Consider the following 21,314-nt stretch of genomic DNA (forward strand, 5'->3'; position numbering starts at 1 on the left):
GTGCTATGGGGCTGCTTCCCACTAGGTAACTATTTTATATTTGGTAGTGTATATGTGTTGATACTACTCTCACTTTGCCCTAGCTTTGCCCTCCCCTACCACGTCCTCAAGTCCACACTCTATGTCTATGTCTTTATTCCTGCCCTGCAACTAGGTTCATCAGTACCACTTTTTTTTTTTTTTTTAGATTTTTTAGATTTTTTTAGATTTTAGATTTAGATTTTTTTAGATTTTTTAGATTTTATATATGTGTTAGCATATGGTATTTGTTTTTCTCTTTCTGACTTACTTCACTCTGTATGACAGACTCTAGGTTCATCCATCTCACTACAAATAACTCAATTTCGTTTCTTTTAATGGCTGAGTAATATTCCATTGTATATATGTGCCACATCTTCTTTATCCATTCATCATCTGTCGATGGACATTTAGGTTGGTTCCATGTCCTGGCTAATGTAAATAGTGCTTCAGTGAACATTGGGGTGCATGTCTCTTTTTGAATTATGGTTTTCTCAGGCTATATGCCCAGTAGTGGGATTGCTGGGTCATATAGTAGTTCTATTTTTAGTTTTTTAAGGAACCTCCATACTGTTCTCCATAGTGGTTGTATCAATTTACATTCCCACCAACAGTGCAGGAGGGTTCCTTTTTCACCACACCTTTTCCAGCATTTATTGTTTCTAGATTTTTTGGTAATGGCCATTCTGACCAGTGTGAGGTGATACCTCACTGTAGTTTTGATTTGCATTTCTCTAATGACTAGTGATGTTGAGCATCTTTTCATGTGCCTCTTGGCCATGTATATGTCTTCTTTGGTGAAATGTCTATTTAGGTCTTCTGACCATTTTTTAATTGAATTGTTTGTTTTTTTAATATTGAGCTTCATGAGCTGTTTGTATATTTTGGAGATTAATCCTTTGTCCGTTGTTTCATTTGTAACAATAAGTTGTTTCACTTATTCCCAGCCTCTTCAATAAGTGGTGCTGGGAAAACTGGACAGGTACATGTAAAAGAATGAAATTAGAGCACTACCTAACACCATACACAAAAATAACCTCCAAATGGATTAAAGACCTAAATGTAAGACCAGACACTATAAAACTCTTAGAGGAAAACATAGGAAAAACACTCTTTGACATAAACCCCAGCAAGATCTTTTTTGACCCACCTCCTAGAATAATGAAAATAAAAGTAAACAAATGAGACCTAATTAAACTTAAAACCTTTTGCACAGCAAAGGAAACCATAAACATTCAACATGTATTGAGTACCTCTGCATGTAAGCCATTATTAGACATGAGATTCAAATATTTTGACATAACTACTACTTTCAAGACGTACCAAGTTTAACAAAAGACTCACACGCAGATACAAAGACAGAGTGTAGCATGATAGTGTTATAATCAAGTATTCATTAGCCATTATGGAGCATAGAGAAGCCTGTAATCAATTTCTTCAATTGAAAAGACATAAACGTGATGCTTAATTTTTTCTAGAAAGCAATTCTTTTCTCTTGGTCTCTTCCTCCCTCTAAGAACATTGTCGTAGCTCATGGAACAAACAGCATCCTCTTTGTCTTGACCATCGGCATAAGAAAACTTTCAATTTGCTGCTCATTCTCTAAAACAAAGTAATTTGCTTTGTTTCAAACTAACAGCAATGATAAACCTAGTGTTTACTATGTGTCAACACATATATATTGTCTCTTAATACTTACAACAATCCCATGAGGTTCTATTATCATTATTTCCATTTTACAAATGAAGAAACTTTTCACAAAGTTAAGTGACTTGAATGGCCAAAGGTGACTCACACGGCCAATGGAAGAGCCGGATCAGTCTGCCTGTACTACACATACTATTGCTTCACAGTGATTAGAACATGTTATTTTCAATATGGTTGTTTTTCTTGGCATCAACCTCAACCTCTGAGATACATGATGTTTGGGAAACTCCCTAGGTTTTTTCTTGTTAAATGCATCTCCCAACCTGCCCTATACTTCTTGCCCACCTTCCCCCATTTAGAAAGTCTGGTATAGAAAGAGGCAAAGATAGAGACCTCAAGTAATTTCTCATTCATATGAAAAATTTGTCTTGTAGCTCAGTGGAGAGGAGATAGGGAGATAGAACTAAAAATTTAAAAAATTATATCAACTGATATTGAACATCAATGTTTTTTTTCTTTTTTTTTTTTTTTTTGTGGTACGCGGGCCTCTCACTGTTGTGGCCTCTCCCGTTGCGGAGCACAGGCTCCGGACACGCAGGCTCAGCGGCCATGGCTCACGGGCCCAGCCGCTCCGCAACATGTGGGATCTTCCTGGACCGGGGCACAAACCCATGTCCCCTGCATCAGCAGGCGGACTCTCAACCACTGCGCCACCAGGGAAGCCCCAGTGTTTTGTTTATGGCAAGGCAAAACACCTTTAAGGTGTGTAAAAGAGGCACCGTTTTCTTCTCTGTACACTTAGGAAAATGGTCAAATCATGACTTTGATATTTATAATTTTATGTGACAAATTCATTACCTTTATTAAAACAGGGAAATTTCAAGAAAATAGTTTCCTTCCTTAACATGAAATGTTATAAAGGCCAAGGGCTTGAATCTTTTCCTTTTCATAAGGATTCTCAAATGCTAACTTTTCTGTTCATCTTAATTTATGCTCAGTGCAAGGAATTCATAGTGAAAGTTTGAGTTAACTGAAGGGAATTAGTAAGAAAGTAGAAACCGCATGAGGAATTATTTGGCCTTTAGTCATGATTTCTTATTCCAGTTATTATTTAAACAATGTTATCTGTATATTTCCTTTTACTTTTTCAGGTCTTTGTTAAAGGAATTTTTCTTAAATATCATTTTATTTTCAGGCATTAAAAAGCCTTATTATTCATCTATATTTTTCTATTTTTTCTGTCTGGCTTTATGTAACTTGTATGGTAATTTCTAATACGTGCAAATGCTGTTTTCCCCCCTTCTTTCCTATAAAGCTAATTTGTATTATTTTATAGTTAGAAAATGTTACTTCAATTTTAGGTTCTGTGACCAACTTATGTGGTAAGGGAACATTTTAAAGTGAATTTTAATCAAAGGAGTTTTGAGCATGTTTGTTGGACTTTGAAACCAAAAAGTAATTCAGTTTTTATATATAGACTCCCCTGCTCACTAGCTGAAAGTCTTAAAGTTCTGAATATCTTTACAACTTTGCTTCTTCATTTGTAAAATAAACACAATAGTACATATATGATTGTTAGGCAATTAACTTAAAAAATTGCAGAGTATCTGAAATGCTAGGCAAATCAATACTTATTCCCTTCTTTTAGAATCACCCTTAAAGTGATTCTAAATAACCTTAAAGCAGTGAGTCAACTAAAAATACAATGTGGACTTTTATCCAGTAAGTTGCCAGATACAAAAGCAAGTAATGCTAGAAAACATTCATCTAATTTATATCTATTGTTGTTATTATTGTTAGATATCCTTTTAATATTATCTCAAAAACTTTACCAAAGTAATATACCAAAAGCACTTACTGTAACATGATGTAGAATAGGAAAATGTGAGAAGCTATCTAAACTTCTGCAAACTTCAGTTTTCTGTATCTGTAAAATGGGGACGAAAAAATTCCTCACAGAATATTGTGATGGTTGACTTTCTAATATATCTAAGCATGTTGTCCATTGATGGATGTACAGTGGGTGTTTGATCGTGTTGAAATAAATAGACCATCTATTTATTCAGAGCTATTTATTCAGGGCTATTTATTCAGAGCTTACTATAACAAGGGAGTCAACCACTGTCACTTGTGTTTTGGGAGAGACTCAAGGGCAGACGGAGGAATGGGAAACATTTACAGTGGAGAAAAAGGAAGGCTTCAGGAATGGCCTGATTGGAGGCTATTGGCATAGGGAATCTAAAAGAGGGCTAACTAGAAGCAGAGCATCCTATGGGTTAGGTGTACATATTTGGCTTTCTCTGGTTGGCTCTAAGTTGAAAGTGGTGACAAAAATTAGGGAAGCTGCTAGTTATTAATCAAATCCTGGTCATTTAGGGCCAATTGTTAACAGAAGTTATTGTTTAGCTTCCTGGATTGCTACTAAAGGTAACAATCAGGCTTCCTGCAAGTCCGATTTATAAGTCAACTGCATTCCTGGGCTGTTTATTTTAGCTATGGTTTTCTGGGCAGGTTGCTGTTAAGTGTGAATTAGGCTACTGATTTCATATATGATCCAGCCATTGTCTGTTTGTATATTCAGTCTATCAAGAGGTTTTAGGTTCCCTGCTGCCTTTCTTTTCTCTTGACATATTTATTTAAATGCATACTGCCTTACATTTTCAACTAAGTGTTCAGTACGATTTTGGAATTTCTGCACGGATTATTTTTCTGTTAATATGGATACGTTTTGTCTCTTTCTTTTGAGTTACCCAGATTTATGTTTGTTTAGTATAATGAGCTGTATATTGAACGCAACAGCAATGAGTAAGAATGGCTAATACATTGATGCAGCTAAAGATATTTTAGCTTTAATGATATTAGAAATTTGAATTTAATGTAAAAGCTTCAGTGCATTTTTATAGAGGAGGACATGATTCAATTGTTGCAGGATCATTCAGTCATTTGTGGTGAGTAGTTTTAAAGATTAAGTGTCCTACCTCTTTCAGAAAACATCAACAAACACATGAAGTATCCAGGCCAGCGGAAGACAGAGGAACTGTCTTCCTCTGTAGCTGCTCCACATTGGTAGAGCGGGTGATCCACAATGGATCTATCATTACAATTTAAAGTTTTCTCCACTTCTTTCCAATCTGCTAAGAAATAACTCTATTTACAGATTTGCATTTTTCCTCCTCTTTGTCCTTTCTCTTCTAGGATGGGTATATAAATGAACTGAAAAACTGGACAAAGTATAGGCAGGAAAAGTGAAGGGTGAAGAAAGAAAAAGGGGTTTGGTATTTCACAAATTTGATCAGCTTCTAGATAATTGAATATAGGCTGAATATTTGACTGCTCAGAAAATATAATTCTATATACTTTATTTTATACGTCTATTACTTTGCCATTAGTTAAGATTTCGTAACTTTGATAAAGATATTTTAGCAAGGGTTTTAACATATATTGTAATGATCTTTGAGATTTTTACTAATCTATAGGAAAGAGAGAAAGGGAGAAAGAAAGAGAAAGAAAGAAAGAAAGAAAGGAAGGAAGGAAGGAAGGAAGGAAGGAAGGAAGGGAGGGAGGAAGGAAGGAAGGGAGGAAGGAAGGAAGGAAGGAAAGAAGGAAGGAAGGAAGGAAAGAAGGAATGAAGGAAGGAAGGAAGGAAGGAAGGAAGGGAGGGAGGAAGGGAGGAAGGAAGGAAGGAAGGAAGATGGAAAGAGAAATATAAGACACTCTTGGCCTCCCCTGTAGGATTTATGATCTTGTGGTATGTATGCTTCCTAATGATGCATAAACTAGTAGAAATTCAAGCAAAATGAGAATGCAGAAACAATGATGTCACTCTCAATAATGACATTTGAAGCTATGAAAGTTTCAATTGGGTTTGTCTTTACAATTTAGTAAATCAAAACCTTGATTTATTTTATGAAATTAAAAAAAATAGTAATAGTAATATCAGCTGAAACTTGAGTTCTTACTATAACCTAAGTACTATACTAAGTGTTTTAAATTAACTATTTCACTTTAATTTCACAAAGCTCTATGAGGTAGGTAATAATATATGTCCCATTTTAAGAGTTAAGGAAATTAATATGTGGAGAGGTTAGATAATTTACAAATGATAAGAGGCAGAGCTATTAATTAATAAAGTCTAGCTTTCAGTAGTCCCACATGGGAGCCATATTCCTAAAATAACAGAGAGGCTGCGTGAAGGAAGTTCCTTATTTCAAGTTGCTATTAAACTTCTTACAACTTATGGAACTAACACTTTTCATTTCCTTAATGATAATTGGATAAAAGAAACTAAGTTGGATGTCAGGAATCTCACATTCTAGAACTAACTCTTTGACACTTCAGCCTTGGTCATATTACTTAATCAGATTCAGTTTCTTTACTTCAATGATGAGAAGATTGAACTAGATCACTTAAGAGCTCCTTGTAATTTTAACTATCTTTTCATAGGATGACTTTTCAAAATAATCATTTATTTTATGCATTCATATTAGATTTTCTTCTAGAAAATATTTAATTGAAAAATGCCCCAAAACATTTTGGGTTACCTCTATACACAACTTTTTTTTCCTTTTGTGATTGATTATAGAAGAGAAAAACCTAAGGACACATGTTAAGGAAGCATCTCATAGCTAAATGATGTAGTGGGAAGATTTTGTGATGATATAACAAGGTTACTCTGGTTGCAATTTACCAAGGATCAATATCAATTCTAACAACAGGTGCTACTTGATGATAAATGATTGTAGTCTCAGGTTATTGGTTTTACATTTCTTCCAAAATATGTCAAGGATTCCTGAACAGTATCCTTGATATGATACTTGGGTATTGTTTTTTTAAATTTTATCGATCAAGACAGGAGAAGGAGCTCTTCTTACTAAGACACTCCATATCACTAGGTAGTTTTTGCCCCAAAGTGTTACCTATCTAAGTAGTAATCTTTTAACTTGTTAGTTTACTATGGTGAAAGAGTAAATGAATTAATACATTGAATGTTTATCTTGGGCCAGGCACTGTGTTGGGCAATGAGGGTACAGAGCTGAAAGACAAATCTTCTTCCCTCAAAGACTTCACATTCCGTTTGAGGAGATAATATTCTGAGAGCAATATGCCAGGTATTGTAGGAAAAAGACCAAATCAGTTAAAGAGGCTATAGAGTGTCATTTGTGACTCTATCATTATTGGATTTAGCTTGGAATAGAAGTAGAATTTTGGTAGAGTGAGACTGAAATGGATCAAAAGGAAAGCAAAAATCAAAACCAAACAAAAACCCCAGCATGAACAAAGACAAGGAGATGTGTTTTTAACTATACTTTAAAAAAATCCTTGTTTTTTGTAATATTTCTATACTACACATGTTTGAGAACTCTTTTATGTTATGAAGAGATATGATGGATCCTCTCCCAATTTTCCTATTTTTTGTCAGTGTTATGAAGGCTTGAAATGTGGTTTTAAAATCTTTTGCTTTTCATTAAAATCATCCAATTAAAAGCAAAATCCTTTTTGGTCTTCCTATAAAACAGCTCTCAAATTCCTGTCTTCTGTTTCTCCTGCCATGACTCTAATTCAGGGCCTCATCACTTCACAGGAATTACTACAAAATCATTCTAACTGACAGCTACATTTTTAAAAATTTCTTCAGACAGGCTCAATTTCTACATATAAGGTTTACCAAATAAAAGACAATACTGAATATTTCAAGCACCTGATCACTTATTAGCACTAACTCCTGTATTTTGTCCTCATCTATTGAGAGTACTCCTTTCATTTTCATCAGTGGGATAAACTTGAATGATATATATTATATTAGATTTTGCTTTATATGATATATAGTCTTATTGTCACTAACAGTTGAAGGGATTTTGAACATTTATCCTAGGAAATGCCTTGGCCATTCCAGTTGACCAGTCACTGCAATTTATTTTCCACTGCTGTCAACTCACACACATAAAATTGCCTAGAGCTTCAAGCTTTATCCCTACTTTGATCTCTTTCAAAATACAGATCATGTTGGTGCTTTCTGTTTTAGTTTGGAGGCATGGGTGGGTAGTTTATATATTTTAACAAAGAACTATTGCTCCTTATGCATGGTAGATTTGTTTATTTTCTTTTTTCCCCTAAATAAGAACATAACATCAGATTGCATTTGTTTAGTCTCCCAAGTTCTTGGACATTATTGGGATATCAAAAATAACTCTGATCTCTCTGATTTGCCACTAATTTGGGGGTATCCCTCATTCTCTCAAATGATTAATTTATCAGCAAAATGTCTATGCCTTTTTGTGCAGTGTCTTCTCCACCAGTGACTTTCTTAAAGTCTGGTTATATTGTTTTAGTTATACTACTCTTTGTAAGCTTTACTTTTCTTTAACAAAGTACTTTTTTCCATTGTTATTATTCTTTTATTTCTCCCTGACTCCTCAGGGATTTAGATAGAGTTCAGGACATGACATCATGTTAAATCTTTTATAGTAACCCTATGTTTACGAATTACACACAAAATTAAATTATTTTTCAATTTCTTAAGAAAGATATCATTTTTGGACTTCTTTCTCAAATTGTATCTCCAGGTTTCATAGAAATCACTTCTAGCAGATTTGGACTTGGGGTAGCACCTCCTTGCTATAGTACATTGTGATTTCCTCTACAGTTGTTTATTCTTTAGAAAATCTGTTCTTTCTGTTGGAAAATGAAAGATTAAAACTAAATACCAATGCCTATAAATGCATGCTTGCAGATACAATAGAGGTGGTATGTTTCCTAGAGCATGGTGAATCAGAGTGATCCGCTGACCCTGGCTGAAGTGGCGACAAGATATTTACAACTTCCCATCTTCAAAGCTAAGGAAGGAGAGGAGGTTGGCAGTAAATACAAAATAATAATAATATGTTATTTCCTGTACATAAAATTCCATGCTTCCATTTACACACAGACACCTGACTCTTCTTACCATACCAACAACATAATCTTCTTCCCTCTTATTTTCCATTTTCTTTTCCTTCCTTTCCCTTGGTATTTATGTCCTTCTCTAGTCACTCATTTCAACTAGATTTTCCCCAAATACAAATATAACCAGTGTGGTTTGCCCTTGATCCAAGTATATAGATCAACTCTTAGTAATTTGCACCACTGAGCTGCCCCATTGTAGTATGAGGTGACATGTAAGTAGTTATATATTCATAGAGTGCCAGAGCTGGGGTCTTAAAGACCTTCTAGTACAAACACTCTCATCTTACAGTTTGTAAACTGATACTAGGAAAGGTAAAAGCCAGAGCTCCGTGTCCTTTACTTTGAAGGGAGAGGTGGGAAGCCATGCTCTGATCTCTCACATCTAACATTTAACACTCTATTGGTTCTATCTGCTTTTTTACTGGTCCGAACGCTGGACATCTTGATTTTTGACTTCAAGTCTAAAGAGATTTAGCATCAATTGGTTTAAAAGTCTCCTGCTGGGAGTGCAATGAGAGGCCTGCTGCTGTTTTGCCTCCTCTGTTTATTCTCCTGTGAGACTCCCTGTAATCAAGAGTTAATGGTTTAGGAGGATCAAATGGAACTGATAGAGCCAAAATCGAAACGAAAAACAGGGAGAACAACGTCCGTGTTGGGACTCAGTAATTACATGCTTGAAGATAAAAGGATCCTTACAAGTTTTACAAATTACAAGTTTTCAAAGTTTTCAAACACAAACTTAAATATAACTACCACTTATTGATCACATATTTGTGTGTTGGGTTCTGCTCTGAGCTCTTGCATTTATTACCCTTAATCTTCACAACAAGGGTAAGCTGAATTTACTGTTTACATTTTACAGAGACAGAAACAAACATAGAGAGGCAAAGCCTTTTTGCTGAGACTTCCAGCTTGTATGGTAAAAAGGGAGATTTGAACACAGACCTGTCTCGTCTACAGTCTAAACTTTTAACACCCACCCTTCATTTGGTAAAAGAACATGGAAAATCAATATATCATCTCTGAAAAATAATAAACAACATATAAATAAAAGCCTATAAAGCCATTAAGAACAATGCTATTGAAGTTATTTATTGACACGGAAAGATGCCAATAATATATAGTTTTAATGAAAATGCTTCAAGGTAGTATATACAATATGATCTAACATCAAATATTATGCATCTAAATATTAACAGTGGTTATTTATGACTGCATGGCTTTTATTTCCTACTTTCTGTTAATATGTATTCTATGATTTTTCTAAAATATGAATGTAGTACTTGTAAAAAATAAATTGTTAAAAGAAACAATTAAATTTTGTAAATTGACCATTCAAAAAAAAAGCCTAATAATTACTCAACCTATTAAAACACAGTTAGTACAGATTTCTTATTTCTTTAATTTTAAAAAAAAATATTTGGAACAATATTTATGAAACCTTTTTTTACTTTAGCCTACTATTTTGAAAATTACCCTCACCCCTTCTTACCCTCTGAGGATTCAAAGTCCACTACAAGCAATACATTATAAAAACAGAATCACTTTCATTCCTGGAATATTCACAAAAATAAGAGATAGCAGAATAATGCTTTAAAGTTTACAAAGAACTTTGACATAGGAGGCATTTTATTTTCACAGCAGAATCCCAAGGACACAGTAATTGAAATCCCTGACTTGGTAACTTGGTTGAGAACTTGGTAACTCAAGAACCAAACCAGTATCAGGCCCTCTGACTCCAAAATGAGTGACTCATCTATTAAATAATGATTCATCTGCAAGAGCTTGTTGACATCATTGTTTGCTGCTTCTTCATGGGTACTAGAATTGGACGCTGCCAAACAGGCCGTGCAACACAGAGACAACAGGGACCACAGAAATATGGCTTGTTTAAGGAGAGTCTAGTGTTAAAGAACATTTCAGTGATCTTTATGAAGTTATTTTACACTTGAGCAATTGTCAGCTAGCTTAAGAAGCCTTTTTAAACAATCAAAAGAGGCTTCTTCCCTTCTTTGTTCAAAAGTGCTAAAGAAGAAAATCAGAGCCAGGGAAGGAAACAAAGAGGAGGGAGGGGCCACTTAGAGACTTAGATCTGGAATGTTAATGAATGTTTTATCTAAATCATTTAGATGGTTATTTTTTAGTATTATTGCCACAAGATTCCCAGCTCTGCTGTACATTATGGGAAACATCTCATCAAGAAGCCTATTCTTTACTGTATTAGACCTGGAGAGCACAACTGTGAGTTTCTTTACCCTTTACACAATAGAATTGGGAGATTATCATCAACTTTCTATTCATATTTTGTGAAGGTTATTTAACTTATGTATGTCTGTATTTATTTATTTATTTTGACAAATCCATCTTTGTCTGCCAAAGCTCCCTGTTCAGGCCAGCTTGCTCTGATGATTACTCCTGCAAAGGCTTAAGAGAGAGATGTTCTATTTCCTTCTCAATAAGGATTGATGGCATTTGGGGAGGTTCAGAATATCCTTTGATTGCTCCGTGAAACGGATTGGAGAAGATGGTCGTGGGTAGCGGGGAGTGGGCTCGCTCATCAGCTTTCCTTTGTGCACTTTCTGCCATTGACACACCCTCATCACAAGCATCTTGTGTTTCGGTCCCTTTTGCCATTCACCTGCCCAGATGAAAAGTTCCATTTTTCCCTTTGGAATTCTGACACATCGGAGTGTTCTCAAGAGAGGGTAATGTGTGCTCTGTAGTTTTCACTCAGACACTGTAAATGAATGACTATGGACCAGCCTCTCATTACACTTGAGGAAAGGCTGAATTGAGAGAGGAGTAGACCACTGTGGAGAAAATTGCAAATACTGTGACGGTATCTCTTGCTGTAAAATATTTTCTGTGTTGTGATGAAAGAAGTACTGTAAATCAGAGAGGGGAAGAAATTAGAAGTTTAATTCACAAGCAATTTCATTTGCTTTGTCCAACGAGAATTATAGACATAGTTTAGTAACATCCATACTTTTGTTGTTGTTGTATCAATACTTCATTTTTTTTTAACATCTTTATTGGGGTACAATTGTTTTACAATGGTGTGTTAATTTCTGCTGTATAACAAAGTGAATCAGCTATACATATATCCCCACATCTCCTCCCTCTTGGGTCTCCCTCCCTCTCACCCTCCCTATCCCACCCCTCTAGGTGGTCACAGAGCACGGAGCTGATCTCCCTGTGCTATGTGGCTGCTTCCCACTAGCTATCTATGTTACATTCGGTAGTGTATATATGTCCATGCCACTCTCTCACTTTGTCCCAGCTTACCCTTCCCCCTCCCTGTGTCCTCAAGTCCCTTCTCTACGTCTCCATCTTTATTCCTGTCCTGCCCCTACGTTCTTCAGAACCTTTTTTTTTTTTTTAGATTCCACATATATGTGCTAGCATATGGTATTTATTTTTCTCTTTCTGACTTACTTCACTCTGTATGACAGACTCTAGGTCCATCCAACTCACTACAGATAACTCAATTTCATTTCTTTTTATGGCTGAATAATATTCCATTGTATATATGTGCCACATCTTCTTTACCCATTCATCTGTCGATGGACACTTAGATTGCTTCCATGCCCTGGCTATTGTAAATAGAGCTGCAATGAAAATTGTGGTACGTGACTCTTTTTGAATTATGATTTTGTCAGGGTATATGCCCAGTAGTGGGATTCCTGGGTTGTAGTAACATCCATACTTAATTGTTTTCCCTCTCTGGAAGACAATAATAATGTTTAAAATTCTTTGCATATTGGAGACATTGAAATGTACATTATTCAGATTCATTTGGAGTTTGGTATAATTTCTTCTTATTTAAAGCCAGGTACTGTAGTTCTGTGTTACAGAGACCAAGCTATTGGTTACTCCTGAGTTTAAATGACTAAACTCATTCTTTTACTCCTAATGATCACATATATTTTTAAGAATATGAGATGACTCACAGAATACATAATAATAAGTGACAACTATTATCACTTATTATGTGCCAGGTAACATATTAACCGTATAATATTTATTAGTTTATTTAATCTCATGAAAACCCTATGAGATATTTACTATTATTATCACGTTTTGTACATGGTGAAATTGAGCCGTGGATATTAAATGACAGAACAGGTAACCTGGCTCTGTATTCCTAGAGGCCATACTCTTCACCACAGTGATGCATTGCTTCTCATTCTGCTGCTGACCACTTTTTTTTGTTTGTTTTTGCTGTTTTATCATTGCCATAAGTTCAGTACTCAGTTCTTTAAAAATGAGATGAATAGGGCTTCACTGGTGGCTCAGTGGTTGAGAGTCCGCCTGCCGATGCAGGGGACACGGGTTCGTGCCCTGGTCCGGGAAGATCCCACATGCCGCGGAGCGGCTGGGCCCGTGAGCCATGGCCGCTGAACCTGTGCGTCCGGAGCCTGTGCTCTGCAATGGGAGAGGCCACAACAGTGAGAGGCCCGCGTAACGCAAAAAAAAAAAAGAGATGAATACAATAGTAAATAATTTTAACTTTTTAATTTATCATTAAATTCCTCATAACTGTTAATTTCGATCTTTAAGGAACTATCTGAATAGTCTTACTAGTAGCTGCTTATTCACTAATTCAGACTCAAAAATTTTCACTTACCTCACTCAAATAGCTGATTATTTCAGGCACATATCGAAGAGCATCTATTTATTCAATCATTTATTCATTGATCAAACACTTATTAAGGTGTCTACTATGTATCTAATCCCATGGTTGCCCATTAGAGGCACATCCAGTCCTGCCCTCAAGAAATTTGCAGATAAGTAGCTAGGCAATAAAATGCAATGAGAAAAGTGTTACAATAGGGGCAAACAGAATGCATCTGGGGTCATCTGAACAAGTTGGTTTTTTTAAGAGGGAAGTAACAAGGCCAGCTTTGCTTCTAGTGAGAAAATTATGACTGCTTTTTAAAATCTGAACTAAAACAAAGACTGATTCTCTCCTGAGTCAAAGGAGACTGCATGAGAAGTTTGACGTAAGTGATGGTTCAAACATGTCTTACATTACTATGTGCTTCTCTTAATGTGCCAGCTTTCCCTGAAAACATCGGCAATAGTAAAGTAGTGTTTGAACTCTCCTACCCTGTTTGGTGGAGAAAGAATTCCTATGTCTGTGTTCCTAGTTCCAAATAGCACTTTAGTGAAAACTTCCTTTGGGGCTTCTGGTATTTAGAAACTCAAGTTGGATGGGGTGGACCCCGGAAATTTAATATAATAACAAACAACCCTTTATTTATTGTGCTTCCTTCCTCCCTTCTGGAGGCGGGTGATGTAGCATTTTTAAAAATTTTATTTGTGGGCTGCTAAATATTTTATGAATGTTCACCTGACCATATGCTTAGGATGAGCTTGCTACTTGTTTTTGCTCTTCTCTTGACCAGAATTTCCAAGCAGGAAAATATGAAGGCATTTCAAAACAAATAATTCACAACCTGGGGTTACATCAAGCTCTCTTGGAAATATCTTCTCCTCCTGCATAATTGACATTCAGTATGCTTCTGTATGGCAACAGACTGGGTAAAATCCTAAAAGTGCTGTCAGTGTGCTGATTTTATTCCTAATTGCTCTCACCTGAGCTTTTGGTTATCTATCTTTCAATAAGAATTTAAGAGATCAGTCATAAGAATGATCCAAACATCCTCTTCTCATGCATTGTTTTTGGCAAAATCTGAGCTACTAGGTATATTTTTAATATTTAGATAAGTAAATTTGGGAGAAAGAAGAGAGATACTAATACAACTAGTTGGTTATGTATTTAAGGAGCTTGCATCCTAAAGGATAACACATGTGAAATAGATACAGTTTGTAAAACTCTTGGATATATACTTCCAAATAAAAAGAGTAAAGGTTCCTATGAGAGCCTGGGATGTTTAAGACTTATGGCATGAAAGACAACCAACCACAGTCTCCTTTTTGATTATGTTCATAAGATCAAGTGTTAATATTTTATTTTGTCAGAACATAGCTGCACCTTGGCTTAATATCTTCTTTAGAAATGATAAATAATAATTGTGCTAGTACATAATAAAGGACAAAGTGGCCTGGGAAATAAACTAGGGGCTTTTCTTGTCTGTCTAGTACTTTTTTTGTTGTTTGTTTGGTAGACCTTGGGAAAAAGCCTGGAGTATACAATATGTGGAAAAATCTAATCTATTTTATTTTTCCCAACTCCAAGTCATTTATCAAATTATTTCAGATTGCAAAGCTAAGCACTTTTCTGTAACTTAGCTACTTTCTTTCCAAGACATGTCTTTCTTAAGAGTGTTTAGCATACATTTAACATCTATAAAATGCTTCAAATCTTAACTTATTAAAGAGGTAACACATAGGAATTCTCTCTCCACCAAACAGGGTAGGAGAGTTCAAACATTTCTTATATTACTATGTGCTTCTCTTAATGTGCCAGCTTTCCCTGAAAACATCAGTGATAGCAGGGAAGAAAAAATTTAATCTAAGTGCACATTCCGGACTGAGGACTTCTTGGCCTGTTGACAATGCCTCAGCATGAATTCCGAGACATTTATTATGAGGAGTCTGTCTGGATGTGTAGAAATGGTTCAAGAAAATCAAGGCCAACCCATGTTCTCTAGAGATGGGAATTTCTAATGTTTGACTTCCCTTGACTCTAGCACCCTCATCATCTAAAGAAAACAAAAGTAATGCAGATTTTATTTCAATTCATCATAATCTCTACTGTTAGGTCATTCAGTGAATTCATTTTAGCAGCTTAAGGAATTTATTATTGAACATTTAATATGCACCTTTCTGTGTCTAAGTGCTGAAAGATCTCTGAAGGGTCTTGCTTTGATTTACTGCTGTACTAAGAAAAGCATATCATTATTTTTTATTTTCAAAGAAATGTTCTACGATTACTTTAAATGATGTACTAATCTCTCTCTCTCTCTCTCTCTCTCTCTCTCTCTCTCTCTCTCTATATATATATATATATATATATTCAACTGAAACTTGTAAATTATTTTTTATTTGTATCAGTAACACCAATTCCTTTTGACAGTTGTTTCAAATGACATGTGATACTAAATTTGCGAAATGAACTCTATCATCACACAGATAAAAAATAGGTAGCTGTTTGCATACTTTTATTCTAGTATACAAGAAACATATGCTTGCTTGGTTTGCAGCGTTTAGTATGGTGTTGTATGAGTGTTACTTGGACAAGTCAGCATTCAGCTGTATTTTCTTTTTGATTACTAGAAAAAAATGTCATGTTGCACTTTATATAACACATTTTTTTCAAAGATATTTACCGTGAACATGAACTTATAAAACTCATAAAGCGGGCAGACAGACATTATTATTTCCATTTTACAAATGTGGACACTAATCTTTGAGGAAAATTTATCTACAGCGGCAGAGCTGTTGGGTGGCAGTTCTCTTCCCTAATCAAGTGCTCTTCTCATGTAGCTTCTTCCTTTCCTAGACATTTAGAATTTAATCTGTTTATAACTTTGATCTTCTATACTATTTAGCCATCATTATTCTAAAAAGCCTTTCTGAAACATTTAAAATGACTCTTCCCTATAGGTGTCTGTGATATGCACAGAAATATAGGTGGGTGGTATGTACCACTTAAAATGGATACTTGTAGTGATTTGTGTTTGATCTTATGGGTCAAAACTACATTCTCCATCCGCCTACAGGCAATTTATCCTCAGGGTTTGTCTTTCCTGTTGTTCTTACTTAACAATTTATATTCTTCAGGATAAAGCAGAAGGCTGAGCTTCCTAGACCTACAAAGCATTAGGAAATACATAGATGTCTCAACATAGATGTCTCAAGTGAGTGTTGTCATACTAGTGATAGAATGCTGAAGCTTTATAACTAGATGTGAAATATCCATTTCATCTGTAACCATTCATTATTTGTAAAAATACCTTTTTTTTGTCATTACAATTAAGATTTTGAACAATGCCTCCAGAAATAGTACCTAATTGACAGGAAGAATGAGTGTACTAGATAAGATATAATATTCAGATAATTGTATTGGGATTCAATTTCAATTTAGGACTCACCCTGAGCATCTGCAGAATAAGATGTGTGTAATATATAAATTAAGGAATGCTAAAATCCTTTATTCTGTAAAAGATATCCCACTTCCTGGCTGAAGGCCCTGAGATTCTCATTAATAAAGCCAAACTTTGGGTTTAAATATCTTTTCCATCTAACCATCCTTTGATTCAGTATACTTTTACTAAACATTCACCATGTCCATGTCCCTGGCTGTGCTAGGTATCAAGGATATAATGGTAAATTTAAGTAAGTCCTCTTCTGAATAGGCTCACAGTCTAAGAAAGAAGACATACCAATGAAGTAAATAAACAATTATAATACGGTTGCTAACTTATTCATATGGGGCACAGAATAGGTTCTGGATGATATTTTTGAATCAAAAACTAAATGTAATCAGGGCAATGATAACATTCCATGGAATTAATATGTAATCAAGGCAAAAAAGCTAGAAAGAGCATTGAGGAAACAGCTGGAGCCTGGGCAGAGACTGGAGGTGACAAAGGTAATGGACCATGGGAGGAACTGCCAGCACTTTGTTTGACTGGAGGCATAGGAGGAGAGAGCAGAGAGGTGAAGCTGGAGAAATTGGCAGGAACCATAGCTACCAAAAGCTTTCAGTGCCACAAGAAATTGAGACTTGTTTTAACTTGAGGCAAGAAGGGGTCTTGTAGGTTTTTAAGCAGGGGGATGAAACGTGAATATTAGATTGGAGTAAAAGGAAAGACAAAGATCAAGGAGATCAACTAGAAAACTATTACAGTAGTCTAGTCAAGAAATTAGGTCATCATTAAGTTCATCACGTGTGCTGTGCCTGTTTTCCCTAGAGAGTCCTGGTATACGTCTATTATCCTGGCTTAATTATTAATAGCACTTTCTTTTACCCTCAAAATCTCCATTTAGAATGATAAATTATATGGCACCTTAAAACCACAACTAAAATAGTATCAATGAGGATGGAGAAAATGGTTGGATTCTTGAGGTATTAAGATGTTTAAATGGGTAGACTTTGGATGCTTATGAAGAGTGAGATAGAGGTGAAGTCAAAGATGACACTGAGATATTTAACTTACACAAGTAGATAACTTGTTGACACCATTCACCAAACAAAAAATATAAGAGAATTCCATTTAGTGTCAGGAGAGGAGATGTTCATTTCAATTTTGAAAATGTGACTTTTGAAAAACCATGGAACATTCCAGTAGAGATGTCAGGTCAGCAGTTAATTATGTGAGTACACATTGGTACTCAATAGTTCAGTGTTACTTGAGGTGGGGCTATTATGGTCTACTACCACCAATTTGAGAAAATTTCCCCAAATTAATCAGACTACATGGATGCCCTCTGGCCTAACTACAGCCCAGTCCCTGAGAAGAGGATAAGGCTGTAGATAAGAGAGGAGGTTTGGGCGTGTAAGTTACTGACTCAGAATGTTACATCTTCTATAGGAGGATGTTATGGTCCCATTTCCTATAGAACCAGGACAAGAATCAGTGGGCTCTGGAGTCTGTCAGGGAGGAGTAAAAAATCATGGGCTTGAAATTGAAAAGGAAATGTAGAAATCAGACTTCATTGCTCTAGAGTTTCACCTGGCTTGCCCCTGACTAAGCTATGCAGACATAATCTAAGGATACCAAGCAGATTGATTTTTGTTTCATAGTAAACCATAAAAATATTTTTCTAATTGGGCCCATTGATTTTTGCTTGTTAGTAACTAGCTGCGTGACCTTGAGGAAAGTCGCTTTCCATCTCTATTACCATAGCTGAAAATAGGGAGAAAGCAATTGGGTGATCTCTGGCATCCATGTCAGATGTAAATTAGACTGTCCAGTTTCTGGTTTATTATATTTATTTGCCTTCTTCATATTTTTTATTAAACTGTTAGCCATTTTAGAACTTGAAAGGAAACTATTATGACCATGGTTCTGGCTAATCTAGGTTGACTTTGACAGCAAACGGTTTAAATAGGAAACTAAGAAGTATTGGTCATTTTTTATTTTAGGAAATTCCAAAGTGGTTCACAAATAGATGCAGGAATTCTTTATATATTTTTCTTCTTCCTTTTTATATGCAGGAAAATCAAATTTGGGGGATTTTTGAAAATGGTAAAAACTCCTTAGACTATGGGCAACAAGTAGCTCTCGGGGAGAGGTTTTTTCTCTTGGGGTACTGCCTTTAATCTGATATTCATTTTGGCTCAGAACAATTGTAAATAGCAGCCAGCTTCTGTGAAATGTAACTGGTGTTTGCTCTGGGCTGATGGGAGAGCCATGTGCTGTTTGCTCTGTTAGTAGCTGTACCCAAGTATGCACAGTACATTATTCAGATCAGCTCGCACAAACCAGATGTCCTAATTCCAGGTGGACTGTTAGAAATCTTTTTATGTACAGCAACAGCTGTGCCACCTGCTAGCTTAAAGAGCAGTAGTTGGACAAATCAACCATTGTAACCAATTCACTTTTTATCTGGTGAACAGTTTGCATAAACTAGCATAACAAGATATATCCAACCTAATCCACACTGAAATGATAGGAACACTGAAAGTGTTATCTGTATTTTGGTAAATTGTTTGCTTGTTACCAACACCTATCATTTAAGACACTGAATAAAATCTATGTACCAAAATTAGATTTATAAAATTTGCAATTCTGTTTTCTATATTATTTGTTTTCCATCTCCTAACACACAAACTATGCCCTTCATATTTTTTACATTCTCACACACAGATTGCTCTAAATACTGTCATTGTTATTTTGAATGTATAATAAAACTTCCAGAGCTTGGATTATTGCTAAAGAGGAGGTTGAAATATAAAGTATTTCACTGTTGCTTATTATTTGCAAGTAAATAGAATAACTCCGAATAACCACTAAACAAACATTTCCAAGTAGAACTTTTGTAAATGGTATTTCAGTGAACACGATTCATTTGCTGATAAATAATATCCACATGTGAAAAACAGTGGAAACAAAGCAAAAACAAGCCCACAAATGGGCTAACAACCTGTAAAAGAAAATGTGTTAGTTTGAATGAGTTAAGTAAAACTTTATTATCTTGTTTTAAGCAATTAATTTTCTTAATGTGTATATGAATACATATATACACATGTGCACATGTGTGCAGACACACACAAACACACAAATTGTGATTTAAGTAAGTCTTTACTAATAGTATAAAAGGAAACCTATTATACCCAGGCCAAGACTTAGCATTTCAAATTCTAAAGTAATGGCATTCATGACATTCAGAGTGTCTATAATTTTTTTTGTTTGTTTGTTTTCATTTTGCCCTATAGATCAGCAGTCCCCAACCTTTTCAGCACCAGGGACCGGTTTTGTGGAAGATAATTCTTCCACGGACCGGGTACGGGGGCGATGGTTTAGGCGGTAATTCGAGCCACGGGGAACCATGGGCAGACAGATAAAGCTTCACTCACTCGTCCGCCGCTCATCTCCTGCTGTGCGGCCTGATTTCTAACAGGCCACAGACCGGTACCGGTCCGCGGCCCGGGGGTTGAGGACCCCGGCTATAGATTACTTAATTTTTAAACTATTTCTGTATTTCCCATACATTATCTAATTACACAGATAGAGATAAATACTATGAAAGTGAAAATATGTCAACTGACAATAAGCATATGTATAATTACTGGCTTTTATAGCTAGAATGTTTAAATAATATTTTCTCTCTACATGGAGGCTAATCTGTTTTGTAAGTAAAGTATCATTTTAATCAACACTGCTTTTAATCAAATGATATAAGGACAGCTTTTATTTATAGTACTTAATATTAGGGTATCCCTTTTGTCTAATAAACATATAGCCTATTCAATAAGAAAAAAATGATGTATATATTTGTCTTATAACCAAAGCTGCATTAAATTCACTTTAAGACTATATCAGTATATGTTTCAACTGTAAATAAATGCCATCATGGTTTAAGGCAAATGCTTTTGGCTCTATTGAGGAAAATATTTTTTTCTGAAAAACATCAAATTTACCTCCAAAACTCTAAAACTGACTTTTTATCATTTATTAATGCCAATTTGAGGCTGTAAGTATAATGGGATGTACATTAAAGGGAGACTCAGGGAATCTTGTTTCTAGTACTGTTGCTAACTAGTTGTGTGATTTGAAAAATTTACCTAACGTCTTAGAGCATCAGTGTATCCATCAGTAAAATGGAAAATTTAAATTATAAAACTTCAATTCAAAATTTTATCTTCATTAGTCACATCCAAATGTGGTCTTGCCTCCCAAGAGCATAATCATATTTTGCATATAGTCTAAGGTATTTCATAGATACTCCATTTAGAGAAAAGGGAAAAAAGAAAAAAATTAATATACTTTAAAAAAGTTTATGTGAGAAAAGTTTATAAGATGCCTTTGCTTTAATGCTAATCACATTTTACAATATTTAGCAATCAATGGTATGGGCTTCATGCAGAATATTCATTTTACATACATATAATTTGATAGTTGGAAGGGATCTTTCCCATTACCTGTTTTATAGCCCCATTCTTCTTTTCAGAACTAAATAAACTGAGGGTTCAAGAGATTAAGGAATTTGTTAAAAGTCACATGGTTTAATGACAAAAAGTTCAAGAATGTAACCCTAGAGGTAGAAGGACCTCATGTGGCTGCTTGCTCCAT

General features: G+C 35.3%; 1 protein-coding gene across 1 annotated transcript in view; it reads left to right on the top strand.

The window, feature by feature from the left end:
* The window catches only part of ERBB4 (erb-b2 receptor tyrosine kinase 4), a 1,108,236-nt gene that overhangs the window by 1,076,263 nt on the left and 10,659 nt on the right, over positions 1–21,314 (top strand). The gene's annotated exons all lie outside the window — the stretch shown is intronic.

This window comes from Delphinus delphis, chromosome 7 (genome assembly GCF_949987515.2).
Source record: "Delphinus delphis chromosome 7, mDelDel1.2, whole genome shotgun sequence".
Taxonomy (NCBI): Eukaryota; Metazoa; Chordata; class Mammalia; order Artiodactyla; family Delphinidae; genus Delphinus; species Delphinus delphis.